Below are 23,372 nucleotides of genomic sequence, written 5' to 3'. Positions count from 1 at the left end.
ACCTGAGGCTCTCTTGGCTACCAGCTCCCAAGCTGAGGGTCTCCGTGGCCCTATCAGGCTGTCCACGTAAGGGGCGATCAAGTTCAGCCTCTCCTTCTACCCCAGGGGCTAAGGGAACGCCGAGTGCCACCCAAGAGTCTGTCCTCGGCTAGATCCAGCACAGCTACCAGCACAGGTGCTGAGGGCATCCAGCATCTCACTCCAAGATCATGAGTCAAGGCATTACAACTACCGGCATTCCGGCAGATTGCTCAGTGCCAACCAGAGTGATCTCTGAGGTTGACGCCTCTGCTTCGGGTGCAAGACCCAAACCGTATACTCTCCTGTCGGAGGTCTCTCTTGGCTCAGTGCCTCTGTTCCCTCCTTGCCAGGGTGTGGCGCAAGGCTTCTAAATGGCAGCGCGGCACGTGACAGAGCCTGCTAGGCAGGCAGCTGTTATGGATCCAGCTCAGAGCCTGCCTGTGCTTTCGGCCATGGAATAGGCTTTGGTGGATGATCCCAGCACCGTTCCTGCTGGAAGCAGCATCAGATCCTACGGTGCAGGCTTTTGGTCCCCTCAGGGGTACATCTACCCATCATAGCCATATGGCTACACACACCTCTTGCCTCAGCGCTTTGACCAGGTGCGGGGGCCCAGCACATCAGAGGGCCAGGCTCCTAGGGACTTGGCGGCTTGTGAGGACTGCTTCTTTGAGCACTTCCTCTTCCTCTTGTGTTCCCCTCAGATGGAGGGGCTTCTGAAGGACATTATGAAGGAGGTCATTTTGCAGGTGGTGCCGCCCGGGCTCTCTCCTCTCGGTACACCTCCTGTTCCTCCTGTGCTCCCGGTGCCAATTTTTCCACCGGTTCAGGCCCTACCAGTCTTTCTGACCCCTTTACCTCCTCCTGTACCACTAACGCCTCCCCCTCAACAGCCGTTCGACCTGTCTGTGGCTTCAGACCTGGGGGGTACCCCGCCGGCACCTGTGTCCCAGGGCCCGGATTCTTCTCAGTCTGTGAACAAGGGGGCGTGGGTGATGATGACAATGATGACGATGACGCCCAGGACGATGAGCCCTCAGCATCCGTTAAGGTCTTTCATGACAGCCTTCAGTGCCTGGCGGAGTTCTTGGACGTCCAACTTCCTTAGGAAGACCCCCATGAGTCGGGTGTGCTAGCAGAGGTCTTGGGGAAACACACCACGATCAGGTCTGGCATCCCCCTCCAGAAGGATGTCCTGCAGGTGGCACAAAGGCTCTGGGAGAAGCTCAGAGCCAATGCCCAGATGAACAAGAAGTTGGACAGCAGGTTTAGGCTGACGGACCGGGAGCCAATCGTCCTTGCCCCCCAACCACAGCCCCCTTCCTCTGTGGTGGCTACAGTCTCATTGTATTCTAAACCATCGTCTTTGTCATCTCCCTCCATGGGAGCCACCTCCAGTTGCCTCTCCAAGGAGGACAAAATCCTTGCGTTCTTGGGAAAGCGCTGTTACTCCATCTCAGGACTGCACCTGCGGCAAACCAACATGGATGCCTACTTGGCTGCGGCTACCCAGAAGCTGTAGCGGGAGCTCTGAGAATTTCTGCCGGCCTCCCTTAGGACAGGCAATACTCCTTCAATGCCAGTCTGGCAGATGCCCAGGCCATTGCTCAGGACCTCATGGAATCTACTGTCTTTCACATCGACACAGCCAACAGAGGGCTGTGTCTTGCGGTCGAGATGAGAAGGACAGCGTGAATGCACACCACAAAGGTTTCATCTGTCGTGCAGGAGCGGGTCCTGGATCTTCCCTTTGAGGACATCGACCTTTTTTATTTGTCAACCGTTGATGAGTTGACAAAGAAGAAAACCTCTACACAAACCGCCAAGTATTTTGACATCCTGCCACAACTAGGTCAGAAATCCTTCCCTCAGTCCCAAGGAAGAAACGAGATCAAGCCCTGTGCTTTCTCCAGCTTCAATGGGTTCCGGGACCCCGCAACTCGGAGGCCTGACAGGTCACCCAGCGATAACAGGAGGAAGGAGCAGAAGACGTCGCTTTGGTTTTTCCACTCCCCCTGCTCTGCCCACGCCTCTGACAACAAGAAGCAGTGACGTCAAGGTCAGGGAACACAGCTCGACCCGGGGGGGCATTCGGCTCTGTTCCAGGACACCTGTAAGCGTCTTTTCAGAAACCCGTGGATCTTATCCGTAGTCTCCAAGGGCTTCAGTCTTCCTCTTCCCTTGCCTCTACCATCCTCTCCTCCTCTTCATCAGATCGTGTCCTTGGCTCTTTTACGGGAGGTCCTTTCGCTCTTGGAGAAGCAGGCGATAGAACTGGTTGCTTGTGTAGACAGGGGCTTTGGTTACTATTCCAGGATTTTTGCAGTACCCAAGAACAACCAGGCTGGCCTGAGGGTAGTCCTGGACCTGTCATTTCAAAATCTGTCTTTACCACTGGAACACTTCAAGATGACTACTACCACGTACATAGCCGAGTCTCTGTGTGCAGTGGGCTGCATATGTTTCCGGGACCTCAAGGATGCATACCTGCATGTACCCATCTATCAACCGCATCAGAGGTTTCTGCAGTTCACGATTATGTTGTACCACTTTCAGTACAAGTTGCTGCCCTATCGCCTGAACTCGGCCTCTTATGTCTTCACGAAGTTGATGAACGCAGTGGTGGGCCTTCTCTGCTTGAAGGGTCATCATCTATACCCTTTGATGACTGGCTGGTGAGGGTGGGTTCACATGAAGGGGTGGCGCACCCCTGCTAGAGATTGGCAGATATCCTTCATCAACTGGGTTTTTCCCTCAACCAGAGGAAATCACAGTTATGCCCATCTCAGGAAACGGTCTTCCTAAGGGTGCGTTGGAACACTAACATTATTACCCACGCCAGAGAGGCTTATGTCCCTCCGCAAGGCCATGGGACGCTTTCTGGCCAACTCGACCACCGCGGCATGATGGTTCCAGACATTCAGGGGCAAATGGCCTCCTGCATGCTGTGAGAAACCTCAAGGTTTCTCTCTAGCTAGTCTCCGGGGATCTGTCATCGAGGTGGCCAGGACACGGGCATCGCTATAGGATCCAGTTCCTGGTGTGGACCAGTGAGAGAGGATCACCTGGATGGGGGGTCCTCGGGGAGTTGGGACACTGTCGGGTGAGACGCGGTATCCCCCTTCCTTCAATACCTCTTGCCCATCTTACCACGTAGGACATTCAAAAACACTGCCCCCCCCCTTTTCCTAGCATGATCACTTTCTTACAACAGACTAACACCAGAGCCATTTACCTGACATGTCCCAATACCAGGGTCAGGCAAAGTCAGGCAATTGACGAGAATTATGAACACCTGAGGGTCTTTTCCCTTCCCCACAGGGATAAAAGGTGGAGCTAGAGAGCACAGTATGAGAAAGGCAGACCGTACAGCAAGACAGCTACCCAGACCCGGCAGTTCAAGAGGAGGAGAAAGGCGGCAAATATCGATAGGCTGACGAGGAGGGACACAACCTTGCCCTTTACGACAAAACCCAGTGAACCTTCCATTGAAAGAAACTTAAGACCGAGGACAATAGCCCAAGTGTGCTGCAACAGATGTCAACTGTACGCGGAGCGTATTAACGCCAATAAACCAGAGCGAGAGAGACTCCTGCTTCCGTGGTACCGGCCTTGACTCCAGTGAAGAGGAACGGCAAGCGGTTCATCTCAGCCGGTCAGTCGAGGGGGGTGCCAATAAGAACCGGGCTGTGGTGAATGAAAGTCACAAAGTGGCAAAGTGAAAAAGAACTGCGACATTGTGAAGGGGAGACCAGCTGCAAAAGGGGACCGGTACCACGTGGGTGCTGCTCTGAGAAACCCTGGACAAACCGTTTGAGTGAAACTACAGATACCAGAAGACCGTAGGAGAGCAGCCCAGATAGGTCAAAGTGGCCATACAGGAGGTCAAGCAAAAACGCCGTACAGTCGAAAGCATTTGACCTAAGAATTATAAAGGAAGTGAGGGAAGTGAATCCTGTGAACATTGCAAGTATAAGTGAATGTGAAGTTAGCAATAGTTAACCCAGAAGAGGGATGCTGACGAGAAGGGGACAAGTCTAAAGTCCCAAGAAACAGTGTGTTGACAAGAGTGAATCTTGTCGAGGGATGTCCACTGGAACTGTTTAAAAAGACATTAAGATTTGTGAAGGAAGGAAAAGCCATAGTGAAACCGGTAGAGGGAGGCTGAAAGTTAAGATGGGTCTGAGCCCGGAAGAGGGGGACCCAGGGGTGAAGAACACTCACTCTAAGTGAATCCAGGAAATTAACTTTCATTTTGTTGAAGGAACTTTTGTTTTGTTATTTGAACACATAAGCCCCTCGAAGGCAAGAGACTTTCAAAAGAAACGAGACTTGGCCATCGAGGCTCCTGAAAAACTGGAACAGAACTGTTGACTCGTGCTGAGGAAGCTCGAGTGTGTGCTGTGCTCCAAGATCCCACCTTACCCGGTGCTCAAAAGATTTAGGTTTAGTTTAGGCATTTTTCCACCCTGCAATCATTGTTCAATAAACACCCTTGACCTGTGATCACTTGTGTCTGTCTTTACTGTTGCCACCATGACTTCCTTACAGTGCTTACTGTACAGCACGCTTGCCTGAAGATGAGGCACCTCCAGCTCCACCTGGTAGCCAATTGGGATCAGGAGACAGGGTCTCAGTCGGACAGGATCCCAATACCACCCCTCCCGCTGCCTGATCTTCGTTGGTGGCTGATGGAGGGCAATGTCTCAGTGGGAGCCCCCTTCAACTGTCCAGAGCCTACCTTGGTGCTGACAACGGACTCCTCCCTCTCGGGTTGGGGGGCTACTCTGGAGGGGGCATGCGATTGATAGAGCATGGTCAGGATGGAAGCCCTCTTGCATATCAATGTTAATATGAATGTTCCGAGACAATATTCGTGCTTAGTACAAACGTATTTGGAACAGGTTATCAAAAAGGGTCCAAAGTTCTTTCACAGTTAGAATTTGAATAACTGAATAAATCTTGCAACGTGCAATATCTTGGGTTGAATAATTTGTATTTATTTCTTGGTTTCAAGAAACAGCTGACACGTGTTTTGACCCGCTTGGTCGTTCTCAAGGCCCAATCTGTTTTGCCTTATCTCAAATCTCAGGGACCGATCTGTCCCACTTCTGCGCATTGTTTTTCCACTGTGAATTTAAATTTTCCAATGTTGAAAACTCGTCTTGAATGGATAATTGTACCCCAGTGACTGAAAATGGTTGAATAACCTTCAAAAGGTTAAAATCCCAGTCTAACTAGATTTGTTCTCTTGCATATCAATCTGCTTGAGCTCAGGGCAGTGGGCCTGGCCCTCAAGGTGTTCTTGCCCCTCATCAGGCACAGGTCTGTTCTGGCCAGGACAGACAATTCAACTATGATGTTTTACCTGAACAAACAGGGTGGCACCCGTTCCCCCCTCCTCTGCATGGATGCGGTTTCGATCTGGGAATAGGCCCTGATGGAAGGGATTTGGATTTCAGCAGTCCACCTCCCAGCGACAGAAATGCAGAAGTGGATCAGTTGACTCGCTTGGGGTTCAACACCTAAGAGCGGGAGTTTCACAACAACTCCTTGTTGCCCCAGTTCCAGCATTGGGGGTTCGTGGACATGGATTTGTTCGCATCTCCTCAAAATGCCAAGTGCCCACAGTTTGCTTCATGGTCAGGTCAGGGTCGGGGGTCACTGAGAAACGCCTTCCAGATCTGTTGGCACGCCCCCGCACCCCGCTCCAACAGGGCCGCTACAAGTTCCGGGCCTTCGTAGGTTGCAGCCTCACCCTGGTTGCCCCCCACTGGCCTTCGAGACCCTGGTTTTTGGATCTGCTGCAGTTGTGCTCCCAGGGTCCCATCCATCTTCCGATCCCCAGTAGGGGTGTCCTGACGCAGCAGGACGGGGCAGTGGAACATCCGGTCCCGGCTAAACTGGCCCTGGTGGCCTGGTTCCTGATTAGCTGAAGCTTCAGCATGCTCTATTTTCAGATGACAATTGGGATATCATTAAGCAGGCCAGGAGGCCCTCGACTCGGTCCCAGTATAAGAGAAAATGGACTAGGTTCTGCCATTGGGCTTGTGACAAGGGCCTGGACCCTGTCCCCTGCCCTCTGGATGACATACTGGCCTTTTCAGCACACCTGGCTCATTTTGGAGTTCAGGTGGATACTTGCCACACGTATTTGGCGGCCGTTGGGGCTTACAAGAATTCCCTGAGCATATTATTTCAGCAGCCAACCCCATGGCGGCCATCCGGGCTTACAAGGATTCCCCTGAGCATATGTTTTCGGCAGCCAACCCTTGGTTAAGGCCCACTTTAAGGGGTTGTCTAGGCTTTTTCCTCCGGTGCATAGGATGCATCCGGTCTGGTACCTGAATGTGGTTCTTGCAGCTTTGCAATGCAAGCCTTTCGAGTAGATGGCTTCTGTGGACATCTGCTTGGGGACACTAAAGACTGTTTTATTGGTGTCTCTCAGCTATGCGCACAGGGTTAGTGAGCTGCATGCATTGTCTTCGTGCAAGCCCTTCACCACATTTCACAATGTCTAGCTCATCTGTGCACTCACCCAAACTTATTACCCAAGGTAATCTCTCTGTTCCATCTGAATCAAGAGATCTGCCTGCCCGTGTTCTTCCCAAACCCACAGTCAGAGGCAGAGAAGGTACATTCCTTGGACCTCAAGAGGGTATTCAAATTTGATCTCTCTAGGACGAAATCCTTCAGGAAGTCTCAGGCATTGTTTATGACTTTTGAAGGCTTCTGCCCCGTCTCTCAGGCTTCCAAGACTTCCATCGCCCGTTGGTTGGTTCACGTCATTTCGGAGGTGTACACAGCCATGGGCAAACGTGTTCTTGAGGGAATTCATTCCTATGAGGTCAAAGCTAAGGTCACGGCCTTCGCGTTTCAGAGACATGCTTCTTGGGCTGTCATCAGCAAGGCAGCTACTTGGGTCCTCTGTTGACCTTCTGTAAGCACTACTCACTGATCAACAGAACCAGGCGCAATGCATAGTTTGGTCAGGCGGTTCTGAAGAATCTTTCGGCTTCATCCTAGATATGAGGCAGTTTGTCACAGCTCCACCCTATGTTCTTGTATGGTGGAATCACCATCAAGGATGGAGGAAAGGGGACAGTAAGTATGAGTAATTAAAGTTACTTACCATAGTGATTAGAGTACTCATAGTCCATAGCCCCCTCCATACATCCCACCCGCCTTCCCCCGCTAGTATGCCAATGGCTTATAGGTAATAAGATTAGTCAGGTATCTAAGCATCAGATGTGTTCAAAGGGGACTTAGGTGAGGCAGCAAGGGTGGTGTTGCGGCGGGGATGTTCCCACGCCTGAGGCCGCACCCCACATGCTATACTAAATTTAAAGGGAAGCTCAATTTTTCGCTGCCAGGGGTTCCGGTACCGTCGCCATGTTGGGGGACGCCCATAAGGATGGAGAAAGGTGACTATGGATTATGAGTACTCTAGTCACTATGGTGAGTAACTTTAATTTCTTCCTCCCTCCGTCCCCTTCAACTAATCCCTAGTAGGACTGCAAGACTTATTCTTGGCTTCTAGCTCAGGGATCGCATCTTTCCAGCCCTTATTTCTCTCCGCTGGCTCCCGATTGCTGTTCAGATCAAATTCAAAACCCTCTGCATCATCCACAAGGAATTCTGGGGCCTGGGACCCCCTACATCCAACTTGCTCTCCCTAAATACCTCCTGGCTAGAGCCCTTTGGTCTTCTAGCTCCAACTATCTGCGAGTCAGATGCTTCTCTAAGCAAAGAGTTGGGGGTAGATATCGCTCCTCTACAGGAGCCTTCCGCTCGAATGGTCTCCCTGCCCCTCTCAGGCTTTAGCCGGATCTCCTTAAGTACCATAAGCTCCTCAAGACCCTCATTTTCTCCTCCTCCTTCACTCTCCCCCTCCCCTGCTAACACCTTCCTCTGCCTTATTGACCAGCTGCATCATTCCCTCTGAGTACTACAGGGCTCCAGGTCCCCCCACCCAGTACCCCCTTCCCTACGCTTACCTGCATTACCTGGCACTTGGCCTCTGGCCTCCCCTTGCACCTCCCTTCTTCACCCTTTTCCCTTCCCACCTTAGCACTTGTTTTTCACAGACTGGCACTCCACCCCACCCCCTCCCTCGCACTTCTTATTCTGCACTTGCAAAATCTGAATGTCACAAGACGTAGTAGGACCGTTATTGTATCTTTCTCCCTTATCCACCCCCCTCTTTTTTGTCTTGTGGAGCATTGAAGCACCATTTGTTGTATAGGCGACTATTATGTCTAAGGTGAGGTATACCTCTGTTGCCCAAATGGGGCACTAGGCGATTCGTACATGCGGGGAAGAAGCCTGTCCTCTGCAACTCATTTTGCTCAAGTACTCATTGACTCTCACAGTGGGGAAAACAAAGCATCGTCAATCTGTATCTCGTCTCTGGAAGAACTATACTAGGACCCATGTATGCCCCAGTCTTTCTTGGCTCTCCACTCAAATGAAAGCTTTCTAATGATGAGTTCATGCTTTCCATATGTCTCATCAGAATAAATGTTTTCCACCTAAGGACAATTGCTGTAGGCTATATGTTTTTCTGTACCATCCTAAGTCACACATGTGCCCTTGGGAGGATGTGGCTAATAATGGTAAAGTAAAATCAACTGCTCACCTCCTTCCGGAACATCTGGATGTGCACTGTTCCAGCAGCTTTTCAACAATCACAGACCATAAGCAGTATTCTGTCCATGTTTATGGTTCATTAGGCTGGACCATGCACTCTTTTGTGTTACGCTAGCTCAATTTTCACATACATTATACACCCATATATTCCTTTAATGTCTCTGGGACCAAAGGAAGTGCATTTTACAAGGATCTCCAGATGTAGAGGGCTGCACCAGCACACCAACCTCCGCAGTTGTTGTATCCCTGGTCTGGCTTTTATTTCTTCCTTGAGAAAAGCAATTCTTCCTCTATTTCACCCCAGAATTTCAATTCTGAAGCAGCGACATATCTATTGCAAATCAGGGCATGGTGAACAAGCTTGTGGCTTATCATATTAAAAAACATTTATTTTCTAACTTGAAAAAATTATTCATACATGGTGATTTATAGTGTGCTTTAGCACCTTGAAGCTTCTGGTGTGCTAGATGGAATTACCAGTAAAATACTTCGGACCTAATAACAGGACAGACTCAAAGGAGATGGTAAAATACCGCTTTAATCTCAAGAAGCAAAGGAGGGAAAATAAATGCTCATCAGTTCGACTCATGCAAGATCACACTGTTTTATCATTTGTTTTTAGCTTATATTATGCTAGATGCGTCATTTATGATGTCATCCTACTTGGCAAACTTCAAAACCTATCGCGGGGTGGGATTGGATTAGGGGGATAATATCTACTTATAGAAAATGTGCATGTTAGTCTCTCATTGGTGGTCTCTTTTCTGTGAGACACAGCCTGAGCTACGTCTAACCACATGGAGTAGGGTACTAGTGATAGCAGAAAATGTGGCAGCAGAATAATACTTTCAACATTGTATGTAAAAGTGCATGGCAGGCTGTTCTAATTGGTTGGCAACCTGAATCCAACCTTGGACATTCGCCTTGCTAGCAGCACGTACATAAATTCGAAACAAAGGTGCTTGGAGATACGTCAGCTTTCCCCTTGTTTCCCCAATTAGGCCACCCTCTCTCATCGGTAGGCCTCATGCCAGTGTCTTCCTTTTGAAGACTGACCTTGCCAGTATGCACTGTCTCGGGACATTCGAGGGAGTGTATCCACATCACTATCTCAGCTCCAGGCCTAATGAATAGCCCTTTTTTGTTAGATACTCATCACGTGTTGCAAGACCGTGAAACTGTCCATATCGATGGTGCATTTAACACCATTTGAGTCATTTATGCTAGTTGCAGTTGCTCCTCTTGGCCTTTAGATACTTGCTCACTCTATCCCATATTAACTGCATGGCCTTTTAATTATCCAATATTTGGCATCAGTAAATGTTCTTTTTAATCCTAATCTGTGGAAATATGCCCTTGTGCATGGTCTGTTCATAGACTCTCTTCCTGCTTTTCCTTCATCTCTACAAATAGCATCCTTGGTTTTGATCCAATATACTCCTTTATTCTGCAAGGGTAAAACAGCTTCTTAATTATCTTTCTGCATTAAGATTATGTGCTCATATTTTGAGGTAACTGTGTTGATTGACATAAACTGTCATCCATCTTGTTTTGATGGTAGTCCTAAACGTTGAATATATAACTCTCATAAGCAAGCTTCTATGTATTTGTCCTACCTTGTGTTTCAGCGTATTTACAGTCATTGACCAGGGAGTCACTTCATTCTTGTTTGTATTGCACATGTACTGCATCATAGTGCACATATTTCTCTTAGTGCTCTAGTTAATTGTTTTTTTAAAGTATTTTCATATAGTGGCATCATAGGTTCAAATATCGTCTTTGGGACATTATTTTGCTGTCATTAGACTTTATTTAACGTACATCCATGCCATGCCCCATTTTATTCATGGCTGCCTTTCGACAGCTCGGCAAGGGACATCCTTCTTGGTAGGTTTCCACCACTGTTTCAACATGAGGGTATCTTCTGAATGGCTGCCTGAGCGCATTTTGTCTTTCATACACTCAACGTGGTATGGACATGTTGCAAAAACTTGTGCATGGGTTCCCAATTGTGGCCCCTCGTCTGTCATCCCAATAGGGTGGAGGTCAGGGGGTGGTGACTAAGGAGAATGCACCCACTTGATCCTTTACAATAGGGTGGGTAGTCAAAGCCTTTTTGCAACCAATCCGGTGTACATTCTTCCATTAATATGCATTTGGAAGTTCACATCTATCAATGCCTCATATTTGTCGGTACAGACTCTTTATCTTCTTTCTTTTTCAGTATAACCTTCCTCCTCTTGTCTCCTCCAGTGCACCCTGGCTTTAGTTCTCCTCTAATGCATACCCAGTCGCCAGAATATCCTACAGTGTATCGTAGCCCCTGGACTAGCCAGTCTATCCTTTGTGCCCTACGTCTCTTATAGTGCAAAATGTATACTAAAGTCTCATCTGCGACACACTCTTTTACCAGTCACTATGAGCAAACCTTTCACTCTACCCACTCAGTGGACCCCAGAATGTCCCACCCACATGGCTGGCAGTAGCCGTTCATGTTGATGCAGACCAATTTTTTTACAATACACAGATTTGCGCTGTCCATTGCTGGGCCCAACACCAGTGCACCCTTAAAGTAATCTTTGTGTTTCATTTCTTTAGCGCTCCAGCTTGGCACACCCATGCCGATCTAAAACACAGTGATCGGATTTGCACAGGGTTCTCCGTTCAAATCATTTTGCCAAATGTATGACACCACCCAGATATGAGAGATTAACCTGTGGCCCTAATATGGACAACTACTGAGTCCTCACTTTCATCGCCGATTGGCCCTGCTTGTCAGCACAAATAACTCCTTGTTACAAGTATATCCCGTATTTCATGATCTTTCTCTTGTCTGCTGACCCCCAGGCTTCTACAGGAAAATCAATCAAGTTAGAGAAGAGTGCTCAACATCTGTAATTTAGATCGATCATCCTGGTACTGCGCTTGCCTCCCCTACAGCCCTCTCTCTATCCATGCCTGAACTGGTTCTTGGCTCCTCTTCCCCACATCAACCACCTACCCCTGGGCTGGGCCTGGTTTCCATTTAATTGCCACAGCGCAAATTCCTGTGTACTTGATCTGGGCTCCATTCCCCTCCTGAGCCTCTTTTATTCGGCCACACCGGGACTGCCTCTGAGCTCACATCCCCCAATGTATGTCTCTGTGCTAATGCTCCTTGCTACTCTTCCCACAGGTTATTTTTCCTATTACTCTGGGCTTTTAGTGGACCAGGGCCAGCTCGTGCAGAGTCTCAGCAGTCTGCAAACATTGCGCTTGAGCCACGGCTCACTCAGTCCCTTACGGTTAGCACCAGGTGCAACTTTAGTCAAGAACCTGTGAGTATGGTGAGTTCAGCGGGGCTGTGTGGTAGGGGCACCATGGAAGAAATACATGCAGGGACGCCATTTCCCTGCTTAAGCATGACATCCAGCTCCCGGCTCCCAAAGAATACCTCTCTCCAAATGTGTTTGTGTGACTGGAAGTTTGCCATCACTTTACTGGTAGGGTGTTATCAAACAAATAAATAAAAAGTCCAGCGTGCATTATGTGCTCAGAAGGCTTACAGTTGTGATCACATTAACATATATATCTACATATAATAAAAATGTTTGTTGTTCTTATGTTCCCAAAATGCTCTTTGATTTCATGCAAAGCACCAAGTAGTTTACATTGATGCTATTTGTCCACCTCTTCTTTCTCATGGGTGCTCTCCTGGGTAATTTTAGGTCCGGTTGAAGAAGTCAAAGATATGTTAACACCTTGAGGTTCTTGTTTGGCCCAATATCACATTTATATGACACTGATTTTAGTTGGAGAGGACTGGTGCCTTCCTGGGCAATATGTGTATACTATTATCCCTGTCTTGCAGTGGGTTAATATATACTGGAAATATCACAGGAAAGACGGGCAGCAGGGCAGCGGGAACGCTAAATGAGCCCTTAGGAGCTATGAAGAACATTGGGCATGGGTCATATATTTGCAGAATGAGGTTGAATTACTCTCTGATTAAATTGCAAATATCCAGTCAGAACGTGTTACTCACCGACTAGGATGAGCAAAGGTATGCAACCGGGTCTGGTATTCACAGGGTTTTGATTGAAGAGCCCGGATGGGGCCTCCAACCGAGCCTCCTCTCTGTGAGGGTAAAAGATCTTTAAAATGATATGACCCTCTACTGAGTAAACAGTACAAAGAGCCTGAACACTCAAAAGAGCGGGGAGAACACACTGCCACGAAATACCAGCTGCAAAATAAAGAAGAAGGGATGAGCTTTATGCAACAAATATACAGATAGAAATAGTCAAACTGCTATGGATTATATCTGATTTTCTATCTTGCTACCGAGGCACAGATATTCCTACCTAAAAAACAGATATCAATATCAGGGCTGTTCTGGGCACTTTAAGATGGATTGGAATAGAAATTAAACACTCCTTACCACTAGTAGTATTGGGATTAATCCAAGGGTGAACAATAGAACAGTATAAAATAATAAACAGGAAGGTTAGTGAGGGTTCTAACCCGAACGGTACGAGGAGCGCACTAGGTCCGGGTTGGTGCACACCCTGCGCAGCGTCCACTTGTGCACTTGTTGGAAAGAGGTAAAGGATGTCCCAATATCTTATGGTTCAGAAGTGGTAGCAATATCAATGGATCACCAGATGGTAGTTTCCACAAAAGTCGGTTGAGGCACTGTTAGATTTGGTGTCCGGGGCTAGGTGGCAGGAGCCAGTGCCATTACAAAGTGCTGGGTATAAGCTGGGATGCCCAAAAGCAGCTGAGCAGTATCTGAGAAAAATGTTGCAAAGAAGAAAGCAACCTGAAAATAGACGGACAGTTTTCTTTTCACAGGCTGGCAATAGCCGAGACAAAACGTTAGGCAAATCAATCAATAAAGGAAGGAAAAAGGTCCTGTTAACGGGCGGGCGGCAGGAGTACAAAATCATTCAGCAAGGCAGCCGTGAAAGCAAGATAAGAGTCCTGGTACACTAACCTGACAGAGGTGACAAGAGCAGCAAACAAGATGGTCCGTTAGGCAGGCAAAGGTCAGGAATACCGAGAGATCAAAAGGATGATGAAGACGTAACTTCAAAGGTGATCGCAACTTCAATCAGAAGCGGCGTGTTGAATGAAAATGCTACATTTATCAAAACCGAAAGCAAGACGTCAGAGCTCGTTGATTGGAGGAGCAGGACACATGACAGTGCAGCGGAGCAGCATAGGAAATGTAGTCCGTTAGATTCCCGCTGCAATCTCCATCGCGAAATGAACGGTAGAATGAAGCGCCGCACACCATAAGGAAGGGAAACAGGTATGCGCGAGCCCTTTGATGTACGAGCCCGTTTTCTGGGATGAGGTGCACAGCGAGGTGTAACAGAACGGGATTTGTTTGCAGACAGAAGTTATCTGTGAACTAAACCAGAGGGGGTTGTATTTGCAGTATGTAGAATGAATGCAAACAAGTCCACCTTCGACCCTGCTCCGTGGCCCAAAGCACATGCTTGCTGAGCCTCATGGTGTGCTGTGCGCTTTGGGAGGTGGCTCTTGCCTAAATCACCTGCCTCTCCTGTGCGCCATGCCAAGAAAATGTTGGCCACACCTCTTATCCAGAACCTTCCCTCGATTTTCTATCCCACTCAGAACCCTGCCCTTACTCCCATCACTTCTAAATCGGAAAGCACACAGCAGAGGGCTTGCTACTGTCATGATTTTTTCTTTGTGTGCTGTTTTTTGTCAAAGCACCTTCTGGCTACAATAAATACAATGCAATGCATATGATGATAATGATGTGTTATTTATATAGCGCCTTAATCCAAAGCGCTTTACAGAGCACATATTTACATACAATATAACCCAACCAAAATTGGTACTCATTTATCAACCTCGGAAGGAAGAAAGGCTGAGTTGGCCTTGCTGGGATTCGAACCTGCGACCTGCCGATCACGTTCAGATCACAGCTGCAAGCGCTCAACCTGCTGAGAAATCTTACCGGCTATTTTATCACAAAAGCAAAACAGAAAAAGGGTTCAACTGCATTTTACCAGTTTAGAAACACTGATCTAATATAGCACCCAGATGTACTGGTTGCTTTTTCTGAAACAGGAGGTCCCAGACGCTGGGATGCCCACTCCTGGCTTTCTTATCTAACTCTGCAAATCTTGTGGCGGATCTGCATTTTGCAAACAGGAGGCTTGATTTTGCAACAAATATACAGATAGAAATAGTCAAACTGCTATGGATTATACCTGATTTTCTGTCTTGCTACCGAGGCACAGATATTCCTACCTAAAAAACAGATATCAATATCAGGGCTGTTCTGGGCACTTTAAGATGGATTGAAATAGATATTAACACACCTTACCACTAGTAGTATTGGGATGAATCCAAGGGTGAATAAAAGGACAGTATAAAATAATAAACAGGAAGGTTAATGAGGGTTCTAACCCGAACGGTACGAGGAGCGCACTAGGTCCGGGTTGGTGCACACCCTGCGCAACGTCCACTTGTGCACTTGTTGGAAAGAGGTAAAGGATATCCCAATATCTTATGGTTCAGAAGTGGTAGCAATATCAATGGATCCCCAGATGGTAGTTTCCACAAAAGTCGGTTGAGGCACTGTTAAATGTGGTGTCCGGGGCTAGGCGGCAGGAGCCAGTGCCATTAAAAAGTGCTGGGTATAAGCTGGGATGCCCAAAAGCAGCTGAGCAGTATCTGAGGAAAATGTTGCAAAGAAGAAAGCAACCTAAAAATAGATGGACAGTTTTCTATTTACAGGCTGGCAAAAGCTGAGAAAAAACGTTAGGCAAATCAATCAATGAAGGAAGGCAAAAAAGGTCTTGTTAACGGGTGGGTGGCAGCAGTACAAAATCGTTCAGCAAGGCAGTCCGTGAAAGCAAGATAAGAGTCCTGGTACACTAACCTGACAGAGGTGACAAGAGCAGCAAACAAGACGGTTAGGCAGGCAAAGGTCAGGAATACCAAGAGATCAAAAGGATGATGAAGACGTAACTTCAAAGGTGATCGCAACTTCAATCAGAAGCAGCGAGCTGAATAAAAATGCTACATTTATCAAAACCGAAAGCAAGACGTCAGAGCACGTTGATTGGAGGAGCAGGGCACATGACAGTGCAGTGGAGCGGCATGGGAAATGTAGTCCGTTAGATTCCCTGCCGCAATCTCCATTGCAAAATGAACGGGGGAATGAAGCGCCGCACACCATAAGGAAGGGAAACAGGTATGCGCGAGCCCTTTGATGTACGAGCCCGTCTTCTGGGATGAGGTGCACAGCGAGGTATAACAGTATCCACCCCCAAAAACAGCGTCAACCCCTTACGGCATGGAACTGGCGCAAAAGGGCTGGTGCATGTATATTGCGCAAAGGCTCCCAAGACCGGTCCTCGGGACCATAGCCCTTCCAATCAACAAGGTAGAAGGGACGACCTCTACGCAGACGGTAATCCAGTATTCCAGCTACTTCATATTCCAGATCGCCATCTACGTGCACCGGAGATAGACGAGCCGGCAGCCTGGTGGACGCAATACAAGGTTTGAGCAGGCTCACATGAAACACGGGATGCACTTTCCACGATGAGGGCAAAGAAAGACGCACCGCAGCAGGGTTGATCATGGCCGTAACCGGATAGGGACCCACAAATCTCGGAAGGAGCATACGCTTGCCAGGTATGTTCAAATTGCGCGTAGAGAGCCAGACTTTCATGCCAACCGCGTAGTCAGGTGCAGGGATCCGATGTCTATCGGCATAGAGCTTGGCCTGTTTCTGACCCTTCAGCAGGTGTCCACGCACAGTGTCATGTACCATCCGCATATTTCTGACACAATCCAGAGCTGCCGGATTATCAATTGGGAGAGCCGGATCCAGAGGCAAGGAACGAAGGTGTTGCCCGTATAGAGCAAAGAAGGGAGAAACCCCAGAAGAGGAGTGCAAGGAATTATTGTACGAGAATTCAGCCGGCGGGAGCATCACCAACCAATCTAACTGGAACTGAAGACAGAGACACCTGAGATACTGCTCCATGGTGGCATTAACCCTCTCCGTCTGGCCATCCATTTCTGGATGAAAGGCCGAGCTGAAACGGTCCTCGATCCGAAGGGACGCCGTTAAGGTTCTCCAAAAACGTGACGTGAACTGAGTCCCACGGTCTGAAATGATGATAGAGGGAAGGCCAAAGAACCTAAAAACATTCTTAAGAAAGAGGGATGCCAATGCTGGGGCAGATGGCAGACCAGTACAGGGAACAAATAAAGCCATTTTAGTGACATAATCCACCACAGCCCAGATGGTGTTGAAGCCATTCACAGGAGGTAAATCCACTACAAAGTCCATGGAAACCATGTACCACGGCTTATGCGGTACAGGAAGCGGTTGTAGGAGACCCATGGGCTTGGACCGAGTAGTTTTGCATTGGGAGCAGACTGAACAGGAGGCAAGGTAGTCTATGACATCCTTAGACATGGAAGGCCACCAAGCCCAACAGCGAATAGCCTCCAGTGTCTTCCGTTGACTGGGATGAGCTGCCAAAATTGAGTCGTGGCACCAGGCTAAAGTACGAACACGTGCCTCTCCGGGAGGTAAATACAGCTGACCCTGAATGTAAGGCAACCCCTGAACAATGTCAAGATTGAGGTTGAGGCACTCCTTAGCATGAGTGGCAACCCATTCCTTAACTAGAGAACGCAAAGACGGATGTGGTGTACATCCGCAGACCATACACCAAGAACAGAGATTAGTGGAAGGGGATACAGGTTTTTTACTGTAACTGAGTTTAATGCTCTATAGTCAATGCAAGGGCGAAGATCACCCTCCTTCTTTGGAACGAAGAAGAGTGGAGAAGCTGCAGGTGATCTGGACGGTCTGATGAACCCGGTGCTCAAGGGTTTATCAATGAAGTCATTTAATATCTTATCCTCTGGCAATGTAACGGAGTACACTCTGCCAGCCAGAATTTTGGCCCCAGGTATTAAATCAATAGGGCAGTCATTTGGACAATGTGGTGGTAAGTGGTCGGCTCCACCTTTGTCAAAGACATCGCGGAAGGCCTGATATTCCAACGGAATAGTGATATCAGGAGCAGTGGTAACAGCCCCAATAAGGGCTGTGGATGTGACTAATGCCTGGCAAGAATACTCGGGTAACACATTAGTGCTCTGAAAGCATTGTTCATTACAGACCGGAAATGGAAACTGAACGACCCTTTAGCCCAGTCAATGGCAGGGTTGTGTTGTTGAAGCCAGGGAACCCCTAAGATGACCTGGAACTGGTGGGCCTTGATCAAGTCAAATGTTATGTTCTCGGCATGTCCTTTTCGGTTTGCATTCGAACCACAGAAGTGTTTTGAGTGACCAACCCAGATACCAAGGAGGTACCGTCCACTGCATGAACCGATTCCGACGTGCCTTAGAAACCACAGGCACATTGTGAGAAATAGCATGATCATAATCCATGTAGTTCCCTGTGGCGCCAGAGTCAATAATGGCTAAAGAAGAAAAATAAATGTCAGGAGTCGCTGTAAAGACCACAGGCAAACTAACAGGGACCAAGGTGACCCCGTGTGAGTCCAAAGAATGTACCCCCGGCGTAGGGATTCTCACTAGCGCCAGGTTCTGGCGTTTCCCACCTTCCTGACAGGTTTCTTTGGACAATCTTTGAGTTGATGGTCCACCGAACCGCAATACATACAGAGATTGTTGGATTTGCGGTGTTCCCTTTGAGCAGGAGTAAGGGGTCCGCGTATAGCCCCCACTTGCATGGGTTCAGGGGCGGACAAGGAAGGACTGGCGGTTTCCAGCAACGGAGCGGTCAAGCCTGCTGGTTTGCGTTCCCCTTTTCTTTCTGCTCTTCTGGCATCGATCTGCAAAACCAAATCCAGGAGTTCGCCAAAAGCCGTGGGAACTATAGGAATGGTTGCTAGAATGTGTTTTAACTCCTCTGAAAGCCCTTTATAAAAGACTGCAGATTTTTTCTCTTCTGGCCAGTCTTTCGGCTGCAAGTTGATTAAATCTAGTAAAATAGGTAAATAGAGAGGATGTCCCTTGGCGTAAATTTAGAAACTCAAGGTCCATGGCCTGGGATTTGTAACGGGTGTCAAAAACCCTGTGCATAGCGGTGATGAGGGCATCACAGTCATATAGCAAAAAACTGTTTGACTCGAGTAGAGGATTTGCCCAGGCTGCCGTGGTTCCACCAAGATTGGAAAGGACAAAGGCAGCTTTAGTCGTTGAATTAGGGAAGGCAGTAGGACGACAAAGAAAGTGCAACTTGCACTGATTAATAAAGGTCCTGTAATTTTTTGGATCTCCAAGATATCTTTTAGGAGGAGCTAACAGGAATTGGGAAGCCATCAGTACTGAGGCTGCAGCAAACCCCAAAGCTGAGGGATTAGAAATCCCTGAAGTCGATGCAGAAGCGTTTGAGGCGTCTATCCCCAAAGACGGCGGCTACGGAAATCTCTGTAAATTATCAATCCTGTGATTCAGAGCATCATGAGCTACTGAAATCTCAGCCCGGAGTTCTGCCACCAGACGTACCATGGCAGCTAAGGGATCCTCTCTTTCCATGTTTTGTTTGTTAGGCTTCTGATTCTGTTACTCACCGGCTAGGATGAGCAAATGTATGCAACCGGGTCTGGTATTCACAGGGTTTTGATTGAAGAGCTCGGATGGGGCCTGCAACCGAGCCTCCTCTCTGTGAGGGTAAAAGATCTTTAAAATGATATGACCCTCTACTGAGTAAACAGTACAAAGAGCCTGATTACTCAAAAGAGCGGGGAGAACACACCGCCACGAAATACCAGCTGCAAAATAAAGAAGAAGGGATGAGTTTTATGCAACAAATATACAGATAGAAATAGTCAAACTGCTATGGATTATATCTGATTTTCTATCTTGCTACCGAGGCACAGATATTCCTACCTAAAAAACAGATATCAATATCAGGGCTGTTCTGGGCACTTTAAGATAGATTGGAATAGAAATTAAACACTCCTTACCACTAGTAGTATTGGGATAAATCCAAGGGTGAACAATACGACAGTATAAAATAATAAACAGGAAGGTTAGTGAGGGTTCTAACCCGAACGGTACGAGGAGCGCACTAGGTCCGGGTTGGTGCACACCCTGCGCAGCGTCCACTTGTGCACTTGTTGGAAAGAGGTAAAGGATGTCCCAATATCTTATGGTTCAGAAGTGGTAGCAATATCAATGGATCCCCAGATGGTAGTTTCCACAAAAGTCGGTTGAGGCACTGTTAGATTTGGTGTCCGGGGCTAGGTGACAGGAGCCAGTGCCGTTACAAAGTGCTGGGTATAAGCTGGGATGCCCAAAAGCAGCTGAGCAGTATCTGAGAAAAATGTTGCAAAGAAGAAAGCAACCCGAAAATAGACGGACAGTTTTGTTTTCACAGGCTGGCAATAGCCGAGACAAAACGTTAGGCAAATCAATCAATAAAGGAAGGAAAAAGGTCCTGTTAGCGGGCGGGCGGCAGGAGTACAAAATCGTTCAGCAAGACAGTCCGTGAAAGCAAGATAAGAGTCCTGGTACACTAACCTGACAGAGGTGACAAGAGCAGCAAACAAGATGGTCCGTTAGGCAGGCAAAGGTCAGGAATACCGAGAGATCAAAAGGATGATGAAGACGTAACTTCAAAGGTGATCGCAACTTCAATCAGAAGCGGCGAGTTGAATGAAAATGCTACATTTATCAAAACCGAAAGCAAGACGTCAGAGCACGTTGATTGGAGGAGCAGGGCACATGACAGTGCAGCGGAGCAGCATAGGAAATGTAGTCCGTTAGATTCCCCGCTGCAATCTCCATCGCGAAATGAACGGGAGAATGAAGTGCCGCACACCAACTAAACCAGAGGGGGTTGTATTTGCAGTATGTAGAATGAATGCAAACAAGTCCACCTTCGACCCTGCTCCGTGGCCCAAAGCACATGCTTGCTGAGCCTCATGGTGTGCTGTGCGCTTTGGGAGGTGGCTCTTGCCTAAATCACCTGCCTCTCCTGTGCGCCATGCCAAGAAAATGTTGGCCACACCTCTTATCCAGAACCTTCCCTCGATTTTGTATCCCACTCAGAACCCTGCCCTTACTCCCATCACTTCTAAATCGGAAAGCACACAGCAGAGGGCTTGCTACTGTCATGATTTTTTCTTTGTGTGCTGTTTTTTGTCAAAGCACCTTCTGGCTACAATAAATACAATGCAATGCATATGATGATAATGATGTGTTATTTATATAGCGCCTTAATCCAAAGCGCTTTACAGAGCACATATTTACATACAATATAACCCAACCAAAATTGGTACTCATTTATCAACCTCGGAAGGAAGAAAGGCTGAGTTGGCCTTGCTGGGATTCGAACCTGCGACCTGCAGATCACGCTCAGATCACAGCTGCAAGCGCTGAACCTGCTGAGAAATCTTACCGGCTATCTTATCACAAAAGCAAAACAGAAAAAGTGTTCAACTGCGTTTTACCAGTTTAGAAACACTGATCTAATATAGCACCCAGATGTACTGGTTGCTTTTTCTGAAACAGGCGGTCCCAGACGCTGGGATGCCCACTCCTGGCTTTCTTATCTAACTCTGCAAATCTTGTGGGGGATCTGCATTTTGGAAACTGGAGGCTTGATGCCCAATCTCAGTTTCCCTGTGTTACCCAAATTGTGAGCAAATGACCTCATCCCCAAGGGCCTCAGTTCACTTTTCTTAAAAAAAACGTGCTTAGGATACACATCTGTTGTGGCTGGAAGCTTGTGGTGGTTCAGCTAGCGTCGCTAAGCTCCGCCGAAGCCTCGTCGCTTTCTTGCAGGACCCCTTGTGCAGAGCTAGATTTCTCCTCAGAATATTTGTGGTTTCTGAATGTGCAAGGACGGCGATTCCATACATTGAACAGGATGCAACGCTCGGGCTACGGATAACATGAAGCTTAAGAAAACACAGACTCATTGTGATTTGATCCCACCCCATCTCTTCTTAGCCCACGTTTATTTGGTGTGCTCTAGGGCCTGCTCCGCACTCTTTTCATCCCATTTAAGTTACTGGGATTACTTCTTCGCATGCACAAAAGTCAGTCGAAAACTCAGGGCAAAGAAACGTGTCAAGGAGGAGGTGTCTTCCACAAGCTATACATTATTCCACGTGAAAATATGCTATGTTGTTATATCTGTGATCTCTTTGTAAAGTAACCTGCGTGTTTTGTCTCTGCGCCCGCAGCATACGGGCTGCGTCGATGAAAAATAAGATACACCGGGCCTGATTCACTAAAGCATTTTTCAATGAGGAAATGTATTCTTTTGCAGGTATGGAAAAGGTAATATACAGGAGGCAGAGAAAGCCTAACATATTTGACAAAATATGTTATGTTATGTTAACGGTACTTATATAGTGCACCGTCACCAATGGAATTGGTCCCCAGGCACCCTGGAGGATCTGTAAACGAGAAGGTGGGATGGGTTAGTGAGGTGAAGAGGGAGTAGGATAGTGAGAGGAGTGGTGCACTGTTGGCAGCTTCAACTCGGTATGGGCAATGCTGCAGGGCATCCCAAAAGCGAGGCAGGGTAACTGCTGTTACCGTCAGCAGCCTGGGGGAGGGGCACCCCCAACCTTTTCTCAGCCTTCCCCCCAGCTCCAGAGACACACAGTCTCTGCAGCACAAAGCCAAGGAAGGGTGAAGTGTGAACAATCACCTCACCCTTCCTCCAAACAGCAAGGTGCTAAGCACCATAAGGAAACCAACAGTCAGGCAGGGCCCAGGTTCAAAGACCTGCCCCCACCAGGGGGCCAGACAGTCGGCTATCCGGCCGGGGGCTGCGACAACGGCAGCTCCCACTACCTGCATAACAAAGACCCAGGGCCTCAATGGGTCCTATAAATAAGAGCTGCTGCTCTGAGTAAGCACAATCTGTTTGTGGACCCTGAACAGGGACCCAAACAAACAGGAGGTTCACTGCTTATTCAGTGTATTCCAATCTTTGCTTCTTTACCACAGAACCCTCCCACCCTACAAAAGAAGGGTGAAGAACAAAAAGAAGTACAAGGCACTGTACGGTGCCCACAACAAGTCGTGGGACACAAGAAGGCGGGCATGGGCCAGAGGGGGTAACCTCAGGACCCGGTGCCCAAAAGTATGTTACTATTATGATATGTGATTATTGTTTATTGCCATAACCATATATGTACAATAAAACCCTACGACCTTTTATTGCCAACACTTGACACAATTTGTGAGCCAATTATTATGGGTAAGGGTTTGGGGGTCGGCCAATAATAATGCATGCATATGGGTTCAGCAGTTAAACACCGGGTGCTGAGCTTTGGTGCGAGTATTGGATCGGTGTCAGTCCGCGTGTGCTGTTGGTGCGGCTAATGTGTTGTTGCAGTGTGGTGAAGTGCGTGCAGCTGGTTGTGCGAGAGATGGTGTTGTGAGTTTTTTTAAGTATGCAGAGTTTATATTGGTTAGTGGGTTATGTGACATTTAACATGCTAACATTCACAGTTCTAAGTGTGTGTCACTTGCTGCCCTACACAATTCAGTCTGAGTGTGGCACTCACCAACCCTAATAATACCATCCAGATACCGCACAGGCCAAGGTTCATAATTCTATCCAAGTGTGGGACATGCAGAACATATGGAGGACATTTTTGAATATCTACTAGTTCCGAAGAGATTATGAGGTTTCTTTGTGTGGGGTTGGGTGGATG

At 47.9% G+C, this 23,372-nt stretch overlaps 1 protein-coding gene across 6 annotated transcripts in view; it reads left to right on the top strand.

Annotated features, from left to right (window-relative positions):
* The window catches only part of RIN2 (Ras and Rab interactor 2), a 1,069,632-nt gene that overhangs the window by 939,137 nt on the left and 107,123 nt on the right, over nt 1–23,372 (top strand). The gene's annotated exons all lie outside the window — the stretch shown is intronic.

The sequence above is a fragment of the Ambystoma mexicanum genome, chromosome 4q, assembly GCF_040938575.1.
Source record: "Ambystoma mexicanum isolate Mex_15411 chromosome 4q, UKY_AmexF1_1, whole genome shotgun sequence".
NCBI lineage: Eukaryota > Metazoa > Chordata > Amphibia > Caudata > Ambystomatidae > Ambystoma > Ambystoma mexicanum.
This window is presented reverse-complemented; position numbering and strand designations above follow the sequence as displayed.